At 42.1% G+C, this 21,494-nt stretch overlaps 1 protein-coding gene across 1 annotated transcript in view; it reads right to left on the minus strand.

The window, feature by feature from the left end:
• bmal1a (basic helix-loop-helix ARNT like 1a) overlaps nt 1–15,971 on the minus strand; it is a 35,803-nt gene extending 19,832 nt beyond the window's left edge. The window contains exons 1-2 of the mRNA XM_080002643.1: nt 15,864–15,971; nt 2,569–2,742 (exon numbers count right to left, since the gene is read on the minus strand). The gene's annotated coding sequence lies outside the window, so the exon portion shown is untranslated. The remainder of the gene's footprint in view (nt 1–2,568; nt 2,743–15,863) is intronic.
• Between the last annotated feature and the right edge of the window lie 5,523 nt (nt 15,972–21,494).

Raw genomic sequence — 21,494 nt, forward strand, 5'->3', positions numbered from 1 at the left:
CAAAATTTAAACCTAACTCAGAGAATTCGAGTGGATTTATTTTCTCTCCTCCAGACAGCGCTGTGCCGTGCGTGCATTCCCCTGGCAATTTTACTGTCATTTTCACTTTAGATCCATTTTTTTTTGTGTGTTTCGCAACTTGTATGAAACCAATTATTATTTTTATTTTTTTTCCCAAACACAACACGGTTCTTTTTAGCTTTGTTTACTAAGGGAAGGGAGCACACAGCTGAGCGCAGATCACAGGCACCCAGGTTGCGGAAGTCCGCTACCTCGATGTCCATTCACGCTATAAAAATATAGATAAAAAAACACGGCACATATAAAGGATACCATGGATATCAAGGGGCAGGTGCCTGCCTGTGTGTCCCGAGCCATGTAACTGTCTCCCCGTTGCTCCTTCATATAGCACTGCGCAAGCAGACCAGTTCCCGGCTCTCGTGCCCGTCTTTCTTTTAGATCGATTTATTTTCATTTGTTTCCTTCATCCTACACATATGAAATGCAATTTTTAAAACACAACTGAGTTAAGGGACTGTACAGTTCCATCTCGAGCCAACAAAAACCTGTGCGTCCCCATTGTCGGGAAAGTGGGGACGCACGTCTCTTCGTTGTTATGTATGCATGTATGTATGTATAATAATAATATCATCTCATTGAGAGAGATTTATATTTATTTTGTTTCCTTATTATTTTTTTTACTTGTATAGAAAATGAAAAACGTACACCTAACTTAGAGATTTTTTTTTTTTCTCTTCCAGAGAAGCCAGCTCCCATGCCTGTCTTCTTATTTTAGATGTATTTATTTTAGTTTATTTCCAAGGTGTAGGAAACATTTTTAAACAACTGAGTTAAGGGACTGTCCCGTTCCGTCTCGTTCCAAAAAACCTGTGCGTCCCCACTAACGGGAAGGTGGGGACGTAAGTTTCCCTATTGGGTTGGGTTGCTTTGGGACTTAATTTAGTAAAAACTGGATGTTTTGTGGAAATACTTTACTTGTAAACAATAAATCCTGTACTTCTGTAACAGGGAGACTACTTCCTGACCAGACTTTAATATGACGCAGTTTATTATTATTTATTGGTTTTATCTTTTACAATAATTTATTTTTCATATATTTTTTATTTTCATTTGTAAGCTTTTTTTTGTTTACCTGTGGACATTTATTTAGTTGATACCTTTTTTATTTAAAATAAATGCACTGCAGAGACAATGCAGCCAATAACATTACTGTTAAATAAATGTTCATTAAGGCTGAGCAATTTTGTGTTGTACTGTATTGTATTGTTGGGGTGTTAGGGCTGACGATTATTGTATTTTATCAGATGCAAAAAAACAAAACAAAAAAACATGATTAAATAAAACGGCATTAAATATAGGTCATCAGCCACCCATCTCTCTAAATATTGGCATCGGCCATTGGAAAAAAAAAAAAAAACCCTATCGGTCGACCACTACTAATAACCACTGAAATTGTGTAGTCTCCCTCATTCCACTAAAACAGCCCTGACCCGTCAAGGTATAGACTCCACAAGACCTCTGAAGGTGTCCTGTGGTATCTGGCACCAAGATGTTAGCAGCAGATCCTTCAAGTCCTATAGGTTGCGAGGTGGGGCCCCCATGGATCGGACCCTAACCCTGGCCATCAACATGCTATAGAAGAAAACATGATTCATCAGACCAGGCCACCTTCCATTGCTCCATGATCCAATTCTGACACTCACCAGCCCATTGTAGGCGCTTTCGGCGGTGGACAGGGGTCAGCATGGACACTGACTGGGCTGCGGTTATGCAGCCCCATACTCAGCGAGCTGCCATGCACTGTGTGATCTGACACCTTCCTATCATAGCCAGCATTCACTTTTTTCAGCAATTTGTGCTACAGTATCCAGTATCCCAATTCCACAGAAGAGCTTCTGTTCCCATGACCCTGTCGCCGGTTCACTGTCCTTCTTTGGACCACTTTTGGTAGGGACTAACCACTGCATACTGGAAACACCCTACAAGACCTGCCATTTTGGAGATGATGTGACCCAATCGTTCAGATCCGCTTGCCCATTTTTGTTGCTTCCAACACATAAACTTCAAGAACTGATAGTTCACTTGCTGCCTTTTTATATCCCACCCTTTGACGGTTGCAACTGGAACAAGATGAGCAATGTTATTCACTTAACCTGTCAGTTCAATAGAAGTAAGTGAAGGTTTCTAGCAAAATATATGTAAATTAAGTTATGTTCACATAAATCGCAAAGAACCAGAGTGAAAACAGATAAATGTGTAGTTTCCTGGTTGTCATATCAAGTTATTTAAACTGTGTAATGTGCATTTGGGTATATGCAGCGCCAACTATTCTTGCAAGCGTTAATATTTGACTCCACTGATTCGTCATCCTAGATAGGTTCAGTACTCAATGTAATTTCTAATTGTAGACCAAACTCCCAGCTGGATCAATAGTTGAGGCACTTGAGTTTGCCGAAACTGGCTGTAGCAAGAGGTACATGGAACAAACAGTCCATGCTGAACACATGGAGACAATGAGTTTGCCACGGCACAGATAGGTCCAGGTACCTGGCTAGGCAACGGAAACAAGCCTCTTGGTCTGGCTCGAAAGGGTCCGGATCAATCCGGTCTAATCTGGTTTGGTCTGGTCTCAATCTGGTTTGATTCAGGGTAAACTTGTTGCATGCGGTTTGATGATGTGAAAGTGATGTTGTCTCTTAATCACTGTTATGGCTGGCCTACCTGTAGCAAGACAGAAGGTAAATCACATTCAGTGAGCTTACATGAAAAGAAAGCAATAGAGAACAGACTTGGATATTTTGGATGGATATTTTAATAAGAATAACACACTATACAAATCTCAAAACTGGTAAATTTAGTTATTGATTATAATATCATTGGGGACAAAAATAAAGAATTTCATCAACCGCAATTTTTGCACCGACAGTCCTAATGAAACCATAGCAGCCATAGCAGATCAGAGCAGAGAGAGAATCACCGATCACTGGGAGGCAGCGATCGCCGATAGCCACAAGCACATAGAACATTACGTAATGTGGCAAACGTGGTCTCCCTGTTACAGTGCAGGATTAAATATTTACAAGTAAAGTATTTAGGTTTTGTTGGAACGAGACGAAACAAGACAGTCCCTTAACTCAGTTGCGTTTAAAATTTGTGTTTGCTACATGTAGGGAACAAAGAAAAATAAATATCTAAAATAAAAAGACAGGCACGGGAGCCGGCGCACACCATCTAGAAGAGAAATTTTAAAAAATAAAAAAATAAAAAAACTCCACCCCAATTCTCCTAGTTAGATTTACATTTTTCCATTTCCATACAAGTAAGAAACTAAGGAAACAAAATAAATAAATCTTCCTCCATGAGATGACATTATATATATTGCTATATGATAACCACAAAATTTTCATAACGAGTGGCAGGTACGTGCAAGGTGGGGGGGGCGGGGGGGGTCCTCTGTGCACCCGCGATGTGCACACAGCAGGAGTGATCTGCGCTCCGCCGTGCTGCTCCATTTGCCCAGAGTGGCAAAATGCCTAGAACCGGAGCTGGGGCCCATGGGGCTTTTTCTTTTTTTTGAGCACCTGCCCCTCTTAAAGTCTCAGCACGGAACTATAGAGCAGGGAGGTGAGATCTGATCACTTCTTTATACAGGTATATACAGTAGGGAGCCTCCGCCCCCTCTCTCCCTCTTCACCTCTCTCCGCTCCAGTTTCAGAACACGGTAAACTTGCACTAACACCGTTTCAATGCTGCAAAAAAATTAAATAAAATTTTTAAAAATTAATTGTCTGTCATCAATGTCAATCACAATCAATGGAGTCGATTTCCAATAGACGATTTGATCGTCAATCTGCCAAAGCCAATTTTGGACGTTTGTTTCGTAGACTCATTAAAGTTATAAACTGAATATATATGTTGTGGTACCACCCAAAATTGTAAATGTAGTAAAATATGTAGCGAGTTAGTAACAGGCCTTAATGGGGCTGCTTTCATCTGGGTTTCCCAAGGAGCCGTGTTAATTTCTAAAGCTGTTTGTACTGTAGACATGGCTCCCCACATCAAAATGCAATGTTTGTTCTGAAAAGACTTATGATCGACAATAGGTTCAATTCCGTACAGTAAATTCGATATAAGAAGCACTGTATTACATGGACACCTTAAAAACACTCGGAACTGAAGTTCTATTTTAGAGTTGTTTTAACTGTGTTCATTTTAGAAAGCAATTTTCTTTTAAGCCGCCCCATTAACACTGGATGGAAAACAGCTTGTCTGTCACTTGATCAACACCAATACATGTTTGACGGTATGTTTATTTAAAATTTCTGAATCAAATTGCTGTGCAACAGCCCAGCAATGGATAAGAGAGACCTATGTTCCAAAACAACAAAAAAAACGTGTTATCCATTTTTGGTGGCCCAACACCAAAAAGCAATGCTTGACGTTACATCATCAATATTCCAAACATCTAAAACAATATATGTACTTACAAGAAACTACCATTTAGACCAGCAGAGTGAAAAGACCTACCTTTTCAATTTTAACCAATTTCATACACTGATTTGCTTTCACATATGTCCAGGGCATGACGTTATGCTTTGAGATAATTTACTTGCCCAGTAGCCAAACGTACGTCTGAAATGGAAACTGTTGGCCTATTCAAAAATAAATAAAACCAACAGGGATTTGGAAAATTATTATAATTTATTTATGTACAAAATATACAGTTCACAATTACAATAAATAAGGTTTATACACACAGAATGGCATATATTAGAGTTGGGCGATCTTTTCGATTTTCATATTGCCCAATCGTGGCTAGTCAAGATCGCCAATAGGCAATCAGATCGCCAGGGTGTGGTGGGAGTAACGTCACAGCATGCCAATGAAATGCCAGCATGGACGAAGTGCAAAGAGTATTTATTCCTTTTAATTCAATTATTTATTCACTGTTTAGCATTTTTTTTAATTATTATTGATTGTCAAATTTCATTCTGATTAAGGATTTTCAATAATCATCTTGAGCATGGCTCATTCGTCTGATGAAGCTTTGAAATAATCTAACCTTTAAAGGGGACCCATTAAGCTTTACCCTATTTCCTGCCATATATACACAGTATGATGTCTGTTCTTATTAGACGTGGCCAAAGTGTCAAATAATGAGGTGAACGAACGACAAAGTAATCACTGCGAGCAAAACACTGAGGCTTCCTACCGCTCTGAACGTTTGGTTTTCAAAAGGTATTTTTCTACTTTCGGCACGAGCTGACGTAAGCTCGTGCCAGATTTATTTATATGGTTATCTGCTCCATCGGATCCGCTCTGCGTTTCTCCAAACAAAATCAATAAACAGTTTGTTTTTAATTGTAATGTATTTATTTTATTTTTCAATGTTTACATTAAACAAAAAAAAAATCTGTGTCCGAGAGTCCCGGTGCGTCGTGGTACGGTGTCAGTCTCTCCTACAAATCTGGAGTACGACAACGAAAGTCGGAAATAACTTACTAACTTCGATTTTAGTGTCCTGATAAGGTGTAATCAATGAAGGTTTATCGGGTAAATAAAACTGTGCTCAGAGTAAAGCATGAACCCCATTGGCTCACAGAACAGAACTTGTGCTCATAACCCATTGGGTAAAACAAGAGGGGAAAAAAAAAAAAGTTGTGTTTTCTTTTAAATCTGTCCTTAATGTCGATCGCCGATTCAATCATAATCTGCCCAAACCTAGTCTGCAAACGTTTTGTTTATCGGCCACGTGAGCGTCCAGATATGCAAATCTAGGCCCAATAAATTTTATTAATAAATTAATAAAAAATACAAACAGACGCAGTGTTCTGGAAGAGGCTTTGACCGGACTGGACAGGTGTTCCGGACTCTGCCAGCAGCACACAGCCCGCACAACGCACTGCAGACCGAGCACCAGGTCCCACCGGGGGAGTACGAAGGTTTGGTTAAAACAAATCGCTATGGGGGCGGGGGGCGTAAGAGAGTCACAGAGAAAGTGTCTCCATTAACACGGTTACGTTCCATACGCACTTGTTTCATTCCATAAGGAGACGTATAATAAAGTAAAAAAACACTGTGCACGCCGATCGCGGGCATCCCGTCGCTGACGCGCATTTTCGGTACCGTTGGAGAGGAAGACAGGTACGCAAAATGCCACCAGCTCCATTCCGGAGTCTGTGAGGGACAGACTCGGGCAAGGAGCTCAGTTGGAAAAGCTGCACTTCAGCAATAGAGTAGGCAGTTTATTGTCAGATAACATGACATTAGAATTCAGATTTATTTTCCACTTGCCCGATTGGACAACAGGCATTCACAGAGTTTACTTTCCCCAGGCAAGCGGACAGGCATTAATGTCGAGCCCTGATGTCCATGGATGACACCTTGATGGTTCATAGTCCTGCACATGACTAAATAACAGCTGTAAAACCCTGGCGCTATTTATAGAAGTACTCACTCAGAACATGACTCAGAGCAGAATTACGAGAAGTTTCGAGTGTTGATGCAATTCAGTCACTTACATGAAAGTGTCAGACTTTGATACCCAACCCATACATATATGCAGTGAAATTACATTTCACTGCATATATGTATGGAAGTATGTATATGTATGTGACAAATAAAAATCTTGAATCTTGAACCCTGTTGAGGATGCACTCTTGGGTACTTGCCAATAAGGAGTACAGGTATGTATGAAAAGACCCTGATTGCCACTGATTCAGAGGGCACGGCTGAGTACCCTAAGCCATGGTTATGTTTCACAAAGGTCGCAGTCGTATAGCGTTGAAGGATTTTTTTAATGACAGGGACAGTATAAATTAGCGTCTTAAACACATGCGTGACCATAAGAAAGAGTTGTTCCGCTGTTGATTCAGAAATTGTATCATTAAAACATATCGTCTTTGTGTTTTGGTCAGTGAACGGAGGGGGGTGAGGTTGCTAAAAGCCCTTTAAAAATGCAACTATTTGTATAAAGCTTATGAAGAAATATAATTGCTTATTAGGGCCGCTCCCAGAAAGTCGACGACTCGAATCATCAGTCAGAAACCCATCAGCCAACTAAGATTCTTCAAGTCAAGCAGTCGTTTTGTTTTTTCCCCAGTCAGTGTGCATAACAATAAAATAATAAACAGATAGAAGCTTACAAAATGCACAGGGAAAACATTTCAATGGGGAATTATAAATAAGGGGAATCATAAATATGCATCATATTTTTTATATGTGTGAGTGGTCCGTGTCCGGAGACCGACACGACTCTCCGTGAGCCCTGATCACGGTGCCCCATTCCTCCAAATAAAACTACTAAAAACAGTGTCGGGACGGGACACAGAGGAACAGGGCATGACTCGTTATGATTATTTTCTTCGCATAACGCATGTAGATGGGGTGATTGGAGAGAGAGTCACGAAGAAGGTGTCCCCATTGCGCGCTTGTTTCATTCCATTTACATAAAAAGATGTGAAATAAAAGAACCTACATCTAAAATAAAAACACGCCGATCGCGTTCACCCCATTGCTGGCGCATGCATTGTTAGCTAAAATTCCGAGTCTGGTACAACCCTATTGCTTATGTCAATCGGCTCCCAGTGTTGAACATTTTTATTTTTATATTGGTGTGGGGGCAAGGAGCAAGATCAGGAAATAATAGTAAAAGTGATTGTCTGAGTACTAGGTCAGGTGAGGCTCAACAAGCTATTTTACTAGGGCAAAGCGCTGGACCAGCAGGAGAAAACCACTGTGTCATGACTGGAAATGCTAAAAGGAAATAGTGGCAGAGTGGAAAGTGGGTCAGCTTGTCTCTCTGGTCTCACACAGCCCGGCCTCGTTTCCATCCACCACCTCAGCTTTCCTACTTCAGTGAGTCAGCAAGCCATTCAGCCTCATTTGCCTATCCTACATTATTACGCCCACTCGTGTAAGTCCGTCTATTGGCAGTCCACCTCCCGATCGACAGGCAAATTAAGTTGTTTCGGAAATATGATCTAAACTACAATACACAGCATATACACACAACATTATACAGCAAGTGAATAAACCTGTGAATGAGTTAATAAAACCAAATTTGTAACATCACCTTGTTAGCGAGATTCACTTTAGATATGCCAGTGAGAGGGTGGTGATTTCCATAAAGCCCTACAACCACAGGTGGTTGTAGGGGTGTCCACAAGTTTATGTGGACATTTTTTGCTTAATTTGACATATGACATTTATCCACAACTTCTGTCATTTGCATAGCGCAGCCTCGACTCTGAAGCCAATCCTGCAGACACCAGCTAACCTATCAAAGGGACACTCCTTTTATTATCACTTGTTTTTCTCCGAAGGAAAGGGGAGCAGGAGACTGATTAGAAATGGACTTCTTCCTTTGGAGCCAGCGATGTTGAACTTTAAATTCACCAATTCAGTTACACCAGTGGGTTAATAGGGCCATCGTTTACGTAGTGGCACCTCTGACGGTGGATTGTACATCCTGCCACAATTTAGTGGTACAGTAGGGGGCGTCCTGGTACGAATGCAAAATGCACAAACTAGAATCAGAAACACTTTCATTGCCTTAGTCATTGTAGAAATTAATAGACACGACATCCATTTATACTATAGGTGCTGGCTACAATGCACACCTGATAGTATGTACCTGAAGTTTAAATTTGCACAAAATTGATGTTTATTGTCATCATCATTACTTTCGATTAATTTATTCTTGATAGTTTAATTGCAGTTTGAATCCGGATTGTAGTTTTGTTTATAGACTGTCTAACAAATTGTTTCAGTGAGGACAACGTTTTTGGTTTAATTTTGTAATCTGGTCGAAGGTTTTAGATCTTCTCAGATGACACTATAGATAATTTTGGCATTAGCTGAATGCTTACCAAGGTGTCTCCCTTTAACCTGGCCAGACATAACAAAGACAAACAGGAATAGCTCTGTGCAGTATGATGTGGAAAACACCCCCCACCCCGCCGCCCCGCCCCGCCCGAGTGAGCACCCCAGCCGGACAGACCAACGAAGGACAAACGACAATGATTATGGTTTGTGCTTGCAGCAAAGCTAGCAAGAACCCGCATGGCCTGAAGATCCACCAGGCCAAAATGGGATGCGTGCAGATGGCGCGAATGTCACAGCGCGACAGGAGCAACTCCTGCTGAGAGGAGGAGCCAGGACCAGAGTCATCCCACAGTGCTCGGAACCTCCAGGTGACAAGCCTCACGCATTTCAGAACATCGTCGCATGCTGGTGAAGTCGGCTGAGGTTGAGTGCAGAGGACCACTCACAAAGTCTGGTGTCCGTCAACCTCCCATCAGGGCCCTCATGGATGACCTTACCATGACAACTACATCAGTCCAGGGGAGCAGGTGGATCCTGAACGGTAGGATCACTTGGGCTCGCATAACCTTCATGCCAGTGAAATCCAGATCCCTGGTGCTAAAGAAGGGCAAGAGTGTCGACAAGTACCACTTCAGTGTTGGCAGCACCCTCATACCATCGATCAGTGAGAAAGCAGTAAATAGCCTGGGAAAAGTGTTAAACAGCAGCCTGAGGGACACGGCCGCCATCCGAGTGACCAATCAAGAACTGGAAGCGTGGTTGGTGGCAGTGGACAAGTCAGGCCTTCCAGGCAAGTTCAAAGCCTGGATATACCAGCATGGCATCCTTCCACAGATCGTCTGGCCCCTCTTGGTCTACGAAGTCCCGATCTCCACCGTTGAGGGATTCAAGAGGAGAGTCAGTAGGTTCCTAAGGAAGTGGTTGGGTCTTCCTCGAAGACTGAGCAACATCGCCCTGTACGGGAAGAACAACATGCTGAAGCTCCCCATCAGCAGCCTGAATGTAAGAGTTCAGGGTGACCCGTACAACAGAGGTCCGGCAATACCGGGAGCCGAGTGGCCCAAAGGTCTCCCAGGCCGGCATCCAGGTCAGAACAGGTCGGAAGTGGAAGGCAGCAGAGGCTGTCGAGGACGCTGAGTCTCACCTGAGACACAGCGCACTGGTGGGCACGGTGACACGTGGAAGGGCTGGCCTTGGTAGTAGCTCAAAACCATGCTACGATAAGGTGGAGGGGAAGGATAGGATGGCCATGATCCAGGAGGAGGTACAAGCGTTGGCGTCATGACCAAGTCCTTAAGGTCATTGTCGACACCATCTGCAGTGGAATTAACCACTGCAAGGGCATCTGCTCAGCGAAGAAAACTATTGCTTTCATCAGAGCTGCTCAGAGGCCAACAGCAGCTTCCAGGACTTCCTTCTCCTCTGGCCTGCTCTAGACTGCACAGGACTGGGAGCTGAAGGTTGACCTGGGGAAGCAACTCAAGTTCCCAATAACTGCTGCCGTCACAACATTGAGGCCAGACATGGTGCTGCTCTCAGAAGCCTCAAAGCAGGTCATCCTGTTGGAACTCTCCGTCCCTTGGGAAGGACGCATCGAGGAAGCCAATGAGAGGAAGAGAGGCAAGTATGCCGAGTTGGTGGAGTAGTTCTGTGCCAATGGGTGGCGAGCGAGGTGTGAGCGCATTGAAGTAGGGAGCAGAGGGTTTGCTGGCCAGTCCCTCTGTAGGGCCTATAACATGCTGGGCATCACAGGAGTGAGGAAGCGAAGGGCCATAAAGATGGTCACAGAGGCAGCCGAAATTGCCTAAAGTTGGCTGTGTATCAGGAGAGGAGAGGCGTGGGTGATGTAGTGCTACCTGGACATAAACCGGGACTTGATCAATCTCGGCTGGGTCACCTGGGTAAGGGTGTCCGTTGCAAGACCCAAAACACATAATGAACGCAGGATACAAACACTCGTGATATGTCCAGGTGCATCACAAGATGTATATATAAAGTATACAACATCACGGTGGTTGGATAAGCGGTTTAAGAAAACGGATGGATGGACTGACTGTGTTGACATGCTTATTTTTTATTTCCAAGCTAAATAAAACCCTCTTGATAACAATGTACTATTTTGCTGGTAGAACAATTATTCTGCTGTGTGATACTGTCTGAGTATAGGTATGGCAGTCCCTTTATTTAATAATTCCTTCATTCTTTACTTAAAATTTTGGATTCTTCATAGGATTCAGATGTGTGACCAGTGGGTTCCCCTTGAAAAAAAATAAAATAAATAAAAAATAAAAATCTGGTTTTGGTCTTCATATCTGGTGTATTTTCCCTCTAAATTGGCTTCATCGTGGCGGTCCGACAAATGGGTTTCAGTGGTACTAGATGAGAAGGCACATTAACTAGAGTTGTAACCGATACGAATATCGGAAATGTAATTGGTCCCTGGGCGTGTCGCTGTATGCTGCCCACTGCTACTGGCTGTCCCCTGGAGGAAAGACAAGCCAGGATGGGTTAAAACCAGAGATCTCATTTCACCGGCCACCATTTGAAGCGTATGTGTGTTGGTCGCCGCATGAGTGCATGTGTTGTGGTGTGTATGATAAATAAATAATCTTCTTCTGGGGTTTTAAAATAATTCTAATCTTTCAACAGAGACAGCAGTATCTCCATCCATGAATTCAACGCCATCTGGTTATTTTTTTGGTCACACATGGATGGATCGTAGAAACTGCATCTGCGGACCTCTTCGCACAACCTTCTTTCAGAACGCATCTTGAATTAGCTAATGCGCATTCCGCGGAGTTCCAAAGAACAAGGAATTTCTCTAATAAATTGCAAATTGTTTTGTTAAACCGTTTACAGACCAAAATTGGCGGGTTGACCCAGGTTTTAATTATTCTTTTTTTCAACCCGCGTTAACTCGGTAAAAATAGGCGATATACACCTTTCCCATTGCCAGGAGAAATGCAGTTTGTTCCGCCTCATCAGAAAGGGCCGTGTCATGGTTCCAGCGTGATTGAGAACATAACAGGAGAGGAGACAACAACTTAAACAAACAACGACATAACATTTTTTTGAGCCGTTCAAAAGAATCAGATCGTTCATGAAGGACCCAACACTACAGCTGAAGCGGCATGGAGCACAGGCAGGACTGATACTCCATGCTGCCGTTGCACACCAATCAGTGTGCGCACATGTTCTTCGGGAGCGGGGAGCAGCGACCGGCTTGGGGCGATGCCAGAGCTCCCGGCAGGGAGCGTGGGGGTGTTCTCTGCTGTGCCCCCCACGGTGCGATGCCCACAATCACAACATTTCATGGACCCTCATGCAGAGAAAAAAAAGTCAATAACTTTGGATTTTGGATTCTAAAAGGGATATGAAATGATGGAATGATACACGGATATTCCTGTATATTTATGGGCCTGCGTCCGGAATTTCAACGTGCATCGCATTAGTAATGGGGCCAAAATTAGCAGGTCCACCCGGGTGCCCTGTTCACATCTGAGCCAATTGGTGGTGGAGCTGATTAAAACCTGTGTTTTTGCCGGGTCATTTGACCCGGGACTGAAACTCGGGTTTTTCCTGTCCCACTGATGCAAATGCCGGATGTAATAAGTTGTTACCAGGTTACCAGGAATACCACTTCAGCAATAATTCAGTTCTGCACCTCTGATAATTTAAGTTCCCAATCGCTATCAGCTTATTTTTAAGTTTTGGCTATGTGTGTGATTCAGACACTGGCAGTCTTGAGTTTAAAACCCATTTCCCAGAGGCCCCAGCTTATGTGAGCTGCGATCATGTTGAAAATCCAGGATTTCAAAATCTACAGCATCCCTTCACACGCACAATTTACTTGGCTCTTTGCACACGCATTGGCTGTATTTAGTCTCCAGCTTATTGACAAGACAGTGAAATCCTTCGTTTCAACAGCCCAAATAGGCCTTGTGGCTTTTTAAATGATAACCCTATTGTCGCTGCTTATTGTTGAGGCTTTTGCACTCTGTTTTGGTAGTGAAGGGCCGTGAAGGAATTTTGTCGGTGGCCTTTCCATACATTCTACACTTGGACAGTTGATGCAAATTGCATACTAGGCAGTGCTGGTGATGTAGCATATTGGTAGTATTTCAAGAATTGCAAGGCCTCTCATTAAAATGCTTACAGGCTGTTTCCTGTTTTTCAACAGGAAACCTGACTGTGTCCATACAAGAGACTTACATCTTGAAGTGTCTTCAATGCCCATCTCCACCAATCCCTCCAATATTGCTTGGTCACCAGTACAAATAATGTGTGGTCGTTGGCCTACTTTGCCTGTCAGTCTAAGTTTACATCAACGTCAGTTAAAAACAAGATGAGAGGATGTAGAACAGTATTTCCGGCATAATAAAAACCTGAGCTGAAATGACTACTCTGTCATCTCATTAACGCACATTAGATTTCTATACAGCAATATTTTGCACTACAAGACTGAATGCAAAGTTTCCCCTATTATTGTGGCACGACAATAAAATATAAATATCTTTAAACGACAGAAACTGGAAAATGAGAATTAATTTGGATATCAATAATCGTTGTGCTTGGGGGTCTCTGCACAGGGATGTTCCAAAACAGCTTGGTGCCATTTTTAATAATGGTAGTTGAAGACTAATATATAATATTGGTATGGTATACAATATAATCTTGACCATGTCACACCAGAGCAAATATTGCCTTTGTGTGATTAGATTTTGCCAAGCCTGATTTAAAGGTGCAATAGACAACTTTTCAACTTCCCCCTTAGTGTTTCAAAGTGGTATTATTGTCTTTGCGGCGCTGTCACAAAGACAACCGGCTCTTTACGTTTTTATTAGAGCGTAGCGCCGTGAAGTAATGCACTGCAAGAAAACGTGTTCCTTGTTTAGATTATCAAATAGATTATCAAACGGACACGTTGCTAATGATACCTACGATAGCGTTAACAACATAGCTAAAACAACCGCTAGCAGCCTGGCTATTCTTCAAAGCAAGAACTGACCGTAAGAATCCCAATTTGTACGAGAAACCCGGATCTCAGAGCTAGGATAAAGGCAGAGTAAACACTCTGGGAGCATTAATAAGTATGCAGGTTGTGTTACTTACTGATCCAGTAGAATGAATACCAAACGAAAGTCAGTTAGGAGCGCTCTCAAATCTCGGAGCTCTCACCATCGAGTGAATGCCCGTCCGAGGTTACTCTTGTTTACCTCTGTTTCTATTACTCTCCCTATTGCCTTTGTTGCCTCCTCGGTCAACGGGGTTCTTTTTCTCCTGCCACTTCGGTCGTTCGGTCCACCATTCCCCGCTACTGGTTGGGCAATGGGTGATGTACTTCCTGTGACGCACTGCCGTACACCGATCCTTCATTTTCCCAGGAGATTGTACCTGGTGGCCGTCCATATTGCATAGTGATATCCAGGCTTATAGGGAACCAATCTAAGGGCCGATGGTGTCATTATTCTATAGCCTTTACACTGTACAATCAACATGAACTTCATTATAATAAGTTAAAGGTAAAAAGTTGTCTATTACCCCTTAAAGTAGCCTTCTTCTAACTAATCTGTAAATCTCAAAACGTACCAATCATAAAGCATGATCTGATGAAATGAGACTCTTCAGCATTTTACAACTAAAACATTACTTTCTGTCACTATGGAAATTTCAGAAAGTGATAATTTATAGTCCAGATTGAGATAGTTTGTTAAATTTTTCCACAAGCGAATCGGGGCACATTTTGCACACCTGTCTCCCTCTCCAATGAGCGTGCCAGCGATGGGGTGCCCGCGATCGGCGCAGCAGAACAATGTGTTTTTATCTTACGTCTCCTAATGGAATGAAACCGTGTGTAATGGCGACACCCCCCCCCCCCCCAATAGTGATCGTTCTAAGCCTCCACACTACCCCCTTGGTGAGACCCGGTGCAACGCACCGGGCCACAGTGCGTTGCGCGCAGCATGTGCTGATGGCAGAGCTCAGAATACCTGTAAAGTATGTTATTCATATCAATTCATGGGCCGGGCCTAGAGGAAAGCGCAGTTCATATGTTGACTGTATCCATTTTTGTGTTGGTCATACTATTAGGTGGTTTATTACTTGTGTTTTGTGAATAATACAGAAGATAAGGAAGTTAAAAAAAAATCAACTACTAAATCGAAATCTTGGTCTAAAAATAAAAAATTATAATCGCAATTCGATTATTTTCCCAAATCGTTCAGCCCCTAGTGGCTGGAAACGGTCTGTTACGGTGCATTCAAAGTTTTGACAGTATGTGAATATAACAGGATCAGTAGTGGGAGGTCTCGTTGAATTGGGTGAGAATCATGAAATGTCAATGGTATTCCCCTGATATACACTGAATAATGTTGCAATAAAAAGAGTGGTGAAGCTTCACAATTAACTATTCTGCTGGGAGGGCTGGAACCTGTTGAAGGGCCCCTGTGGGGGCCCGTTGACAACCACTGGTTTAAGAAAGCCAAGACTGTGCCATCACACTTCATTCACCAACCCTGGCGACCATGTCACCGAATCATCCCGCTTTTACGGCCTGGTTTCTTTTCTATGCCGTTGCCCAACGCTCCAAAACAGAGCCCACGCATTTCCCCGTGCGGGAGGATGGACGGATGGATGCTGTGGGAGAAGTCGTGCTACGGCCATCCCGGCCTGTTTACATCTAGCTTTGCATGTGAGAGCCTTGTTGACTTTTAAGACAAGACGCAACGTATCCTCACCTTGCATACTAATGGTTACCTAGGTGCCGCATGTGATTGTCTTTCTTAAAATGGTTTGGTTCGAAAATGACAAAACACTTTCAGACGTGACGGGATTTCGCACAGTTGGGGCTACGGTTAGCATGCGTGCTAGCTATGGAAGCTGTTATCCCTCCGCCCGCACTAGAAAGAAAACATACTGACGTGACCACAGCACGGGGAAAACACGTCGAAGCCGCCGACATCGAAAAGCTTATAGGGTTCTCGCAACGACGAGACTATTGCTGCTTTTCTACTCACATCAGATCCGCTGAGTAAGGTCTGTCCATTGTAGAACCGCCGGGATAAAATGTGATAGCAGGCGTGACATAAACGCTCCTCAATCGGTGACCCAGTTTCTGTTCCCCGTCATTCTGTCGGACCACTAACCTAGTTTTCCAGCCAATGGGCGTGTGGGGACTACCGTTGCCAGCTCGTTAGCCAATCACAAATCAGTTCAACGGAAAAAAAAAAATATGACGGGCGTGCCTCACAGCCAATGAAAAGCCGGGGCGGGACGGCACGGCGGAATCCAGTCGTGTTTGCGTGTGTGTGTGTGTGTGCGTGTGTGTGCGTGTGTGTGTGTGTGTGCGTGTGTGTGTGTGTGTGTGTGTGTGTGCGTGTGTGCGCGTGCGCGTGCGGGGAGACCTTGCGCGTGCGCCCAGACGTAACCACGTGTGCGTGTGTGCGGAAGCGTAGACGTTAGAGCGCTAATGTTAAAACGCTGGACGGCGATGCGTTCAACCTGCCCGCATTTTATGTCATTACATTTATATGGCTTATTGCAAGAAAAAACAACAACACGAGTAGATAAAGAATAACTATTTTTCATTATTGAAGAAAACAAAGAGAGAATTCTTGACTTCGATCATTCATTTTTACATGCCACTTTAAATGCACATATCTGTATATACATAGGCATATTCCTTCAACCTATTCCATTTTATTTCAATTTATTTTTTATTGTATTTTATTCTATATATTTTTTATCTTATTCTATAAGTATTCCACTTACTGTATTACGTTTTAGGAGTCAGTTAGTCGGTCTATTAGAAAGGAATTTTCTACTTTTTATTTTATTTTATTTTTTGTACTTTTTCCTAGGACTTATTGTGTGCTATCACCGGGTGCGTTGCATTACATTTCACTGCATATATGTATGGAAGTATGTATATGTATGTGACAAATAAAAATCTTGAATCTTGAATCTTGAATCTTGAATCTTTTATTTTGATGTAGGCAGCACTGCCTTTATTCAAACTATGTTGTATTCCACTTACAAAAAGGCTGTGAAACGGATTAACAGTTGTAAAATATATATATATATATATATATATCAACAGTTAAGTAAAATAAAATATGGCAATATACAATAAACCTGTTGATAAGCAACAGCTAATACATAAAAGTAACAAAAACAGTAAAAAAAAAAAAAAAAGACCTAATAACCAAACGAGTAAAATGTGGACAATGTGCATAATCATAAAAATCGAATGAAATGATTGATACATTTGCCACGTTCAATAAACCTATTATGTTTACATTCATGTTGTTGTTGATCATGGCATCCGTCAGCTGTTTTTAAGATCTGGATATTCTTTTTTTTAAGGAGTTTGACTGTGTGTGCCACGTACTTTCTCCGCCGTCTACAGACGAAAACAAAGCCCCCGTGTCATGTGAATCCTCGTGCAGAGAGGACAGATGACCTTAAAATGTTTTTTGTTTGTTTGTTTGTTTGATTTTCTTTTGTAGACACAATAACACCAATCAGTAACGTGAAAAACAAAAATACCCGCGCCCAAATACGCCCTTAATTCCTCCGAATGTATTTGCATTCTTGTTGCACAACATGTAGGTCAGGAATGCAGTGGGGCAAGAGCAAGTGGAAAGAGCTATACATAACCTTATCGAGAGTAATAATATGATAAGTAATAATAGTGGTGATGAAAAGAACCAATTGTTCCCAATAAACAGCACTAAGAAGTAAATAAGTAAAAAATAGGAAAAAGGAAAAAAGGGAGAAAAACAACGCAAAAAGTTTGGAAATAGTGACCGCGGATCGCTCTATGAACTTGCATAGTTTTACCACTAGATTGCGATCTCGAGTCACCTTGAAAACAGACCGGTTATATCCAGGTAAATAATAATAATAATAATAATAATAATAATAATAATAATAATAATAATAATAATAATAATAATGATAATGATAATTATTATAATAATTATATGTATCTAATTATAAATGTAAATATTTCAACATTCTTTATTTGTCACAGGCAGTGAAATAATAAAAGGCAACTCGAAGTAAGGAGAAAAGCACAAAAAATGAAAAATAATAACAAATCTGAAAAAACATACCAAAACACAAAATATATACAAACCAAAATAAATATACGATATATATCCATGTATTAATTATAAAATGTTAAATACGTCATTATATCATATCATTATAATATACTGTATATAATTGTGTAGCCATAACATCACAAAAAAAGTTACAGCAGAACACACGACTTGAAAAGAAAATCCATCATAATGTCGAGGCTTGACACTCAAGAACTTTCCCAAGTACTCTCTCGTATCTAACCATGTTGAATCCACATTTTGCTGATAGACAAAAAATGCTATTATTTATTTATTTATACACTGTATAATAATCGACCACTCCTCACTAATTGGCCCATTTGGACAGGGAAGTTCACTTTGGCCGTGTCGTGCACGCCCCTGGAAGGCTTTGTCACATGGCAGGTGAGGTCCTCGTTGAGGACCGTGAACGCGCAACAGGGACGAGTGTTGCCAGAGAACGGGGACGCGCGCAACTATCCCCAAGGTCCGGCGCCGTGCGTAATTGGGTTTGCGCCTCCCGATCCAAGTGCCATCTCCGGCTCTACAAAGCAAGCTGAAATTTGAAGGATTTAACGCAGCGGACCGTCACATACAACTTGGATATCGTAAGTAATCTGCAGTAGTTTAAGGGCGATTAGTCGATTATTTGATTCTTCCATTTATCGGAGAGGTGAAATAACCGCAACTTTCCCCGCCAGTGCAACTACAGTAGCACTGTACTGTAGTGAACGCGGGGACGCGTAAAGGCGCAGGGAAGGATTTTGCATTGCGTGCCAAAATCTACAGGTGCGCCTTAAGGTTCTTGGAATTGACCAGCTATAATGCATGGGTTCTCAACGTGGGGCTCGGGGGATGGGGGGTGGGGGGGGGGGTCATTTGATCAAGTTAAAACGATATATTTCAAAGATTTCTCTCCTCAAGCTTAAGAAATGCGGATCTAGGTTTAGCAAACTGAAGCAAGTTGCTTAACTTCTTGATCCAATGACTCCAATCGAATGTTTTTCCCCCATTGTGTAGTATAATGTATGGTATACTTTTGCACTAAATTGTATCTAACAATTAAAATCCTTTAGGCTTGGCGTACCAAAGGCAAAATCGGCCTCATACCATCAAATTGAGGGTACCTGATGTAAAAGAAAAAAAAGTTGAGAATCCCTGCGGTAACAGATCCTCCATTTAGTCCCTCCGCGGTGGATGTCTAGCTGTGCTGACACATGCTACGTAATTGAAGATCATTAGTTTAACACACACCCACAGAAGAGCGAGAGAGAGAGAGACAGAGAGAGAGAGAGAGAGTAATGCTGATATGCTAATGATAACAATATCTCTGCTGATGTGTGGCTCCCCCTCGGCTTAAGCATCTGCTCCATCTAACGGCGAGAAAAGTAAGACGACATCCCCGCGCACGCACGCAGAAACACCCATACACACACACGCACGCACGCACGCACGCGCGCACGCACGCACACACACACACACACACACACACACACACACACACACACACACACTACACCATTGGCCCCAGCAGGCCTGGTGCTTCTGTTCTATTGAGAATGTCATCAAGAGAGCCAGTTAAAAGGCATCCCAACCACTGTGTGTGTGTGTGTGTGTGTGTGTGTGTGTGTGTGTGTGTGTGTGTGTGTGTGTGTGTGTGGTGGCGGGGATAAATTGGAGCCGTCTTTTTTTTTTGTTCCGCCGCCACTCAAATTAACATTGGTAATTACCAGGTGTGCCTCAAGCGGCCCTTGATGGTAATGTGGCGTCTTTTTGGAGACCGAGACGATCGCTCCGGTCGTCTGAAACGCTGGCGATGAAGGGTAATTCCCGTCGGCTCTGCCATTATTACTAGAAGAGGAGTAAAATAAAAGGGGGGGTCGTTGCGCAAGAGAGAAGAGCCAGAGCGAATCAGACGACCCAAGACCACTAGGATCACGATTCTCCGACACCAAGGAATGGAGAGACGAGAGAGAGCAGGGGAACAAGGAGGAGAAGAGAGAGAGAGGTGCTGACAAAGTGAGATTATCAGAGTAAAGGTAAAAGTAGGGGAGACAGGGAGGAACGTAGAGAGAGAGAGAGAGAGAGAGAGAGCTGTGGTATACCACTCTAGCAGAGCAAGGACCATATTGCTATTGTCACCGTGAACATGCGTTAATATCCGGGCGGTAGTTTAAAACATTTTCAATACTTTACTTGGATACTTTTTCAAAATGCACCTAAGTCTTGCCAATTCCAATGTATTTTTTTTTTTTTGTATTTTTTTTCTGGATCAGGTCGAGGCTTCCCCTGGCTGAGGCTAGAGAAGCAGAACCTGTTGGTTAGGTCGGGTTCAACGAAGTCAAGCTTACTTGTTTGCCCAATGAAGCAGTATAGCTTCCAGAATGCCATTGACAACTTCTGCACGCAAAGATCTGTCAACAAAGCTAGCAATTTCTAAAAACAAAAGACGGAAGATTGCAGTTTAACCGGAAGAGCCTGTCACTAAGTGCACTTAATATATAGAGAGAGATGCGTGTTCGATCCCTATTCAGGTTAAAGACGGAGCAGAGTAATGGAAACGGATGGATGGTCATGGCTGTGGTTATGATATGTACGTTGGTTGGTTATGACATACTATAATTATGTTATGATCCATATCCATCCATCTATAAATCTTTAATGAATCACTAATAGTGTATATGAATAGGGTCAGTAGTAGTATTACTGGCGGCTGAAGCGAAATTACAAAATAAGGGTAAATCAAGCAGTAAATAGAGAGTTAAGGATCGCACATGATGAGCCAAATGTAGATTTTGCTGAAGACACCCAGCTATTTCACCACAACACAGTTCTTCCTGCTCAGAGCTTTGTCAGTTAAACCTGTTTTTGGAACGGTGCCTGAAGGAGGGCTGAAGGCTGAGCAGTATGGGCAGAAATATGTGTCCCTAGAAACTGAAACTGAATTTGAATGAATCATTTGAATTTTAATTTTTCAACTTGAATTATTGCGGCAAAAAACGGAATTTGAATCACATAATTAGAATTTGTATTGTTTAACTTGAATCAAATCCTGTTATTGCGATTTAATTTCAGTTTACCGAGACACACATCCAGAACTCCTTTTCACGTAATGTAACGACGACAGAGCTCAACAGTGACCGCCTACTTTGGGAAATTCACTTTCGGAAACAGAGCGGTCACAAAACTGGGAGGTCACTGTCAAGCTCTATAGTCTGAACTGAAATTAAATTGCAAGAACTGAATTTGAATTGTTTGAACTGAACTAATCTTGAGTGAGGATCAAATACAATTTCAGAGCAAATCAATTTCAAAATATTATCTTCAGTTTTAAGTTTATTGGAATTCAGTTCCAAACGAATGAATTCAATTTCAAGTGATGCTATTCAGATTCAGTTTTTCAATGCAATTATCCAAGTTAAACAATACAAATTCAAATGATGTTATTCAAAACCAGTTTTAATGCAATTATTCAAGTTGAGCAATTCAAATTCAAATATAAATGATTCAAATTAAATTTCTAGTGACATATTTCAGCAGAGG

The sequence above is a fragment of the Zeus faber genome (assembly GCF_960531495.2).
Source record: "Zeus faber genome assembly, chromosome: 6".
Lineage (NCBI taxonomy): Eukaryota > Metazoa > Chordata > Actinopteri > Zeiformes > Zeidae > Zeus > Zeus faber.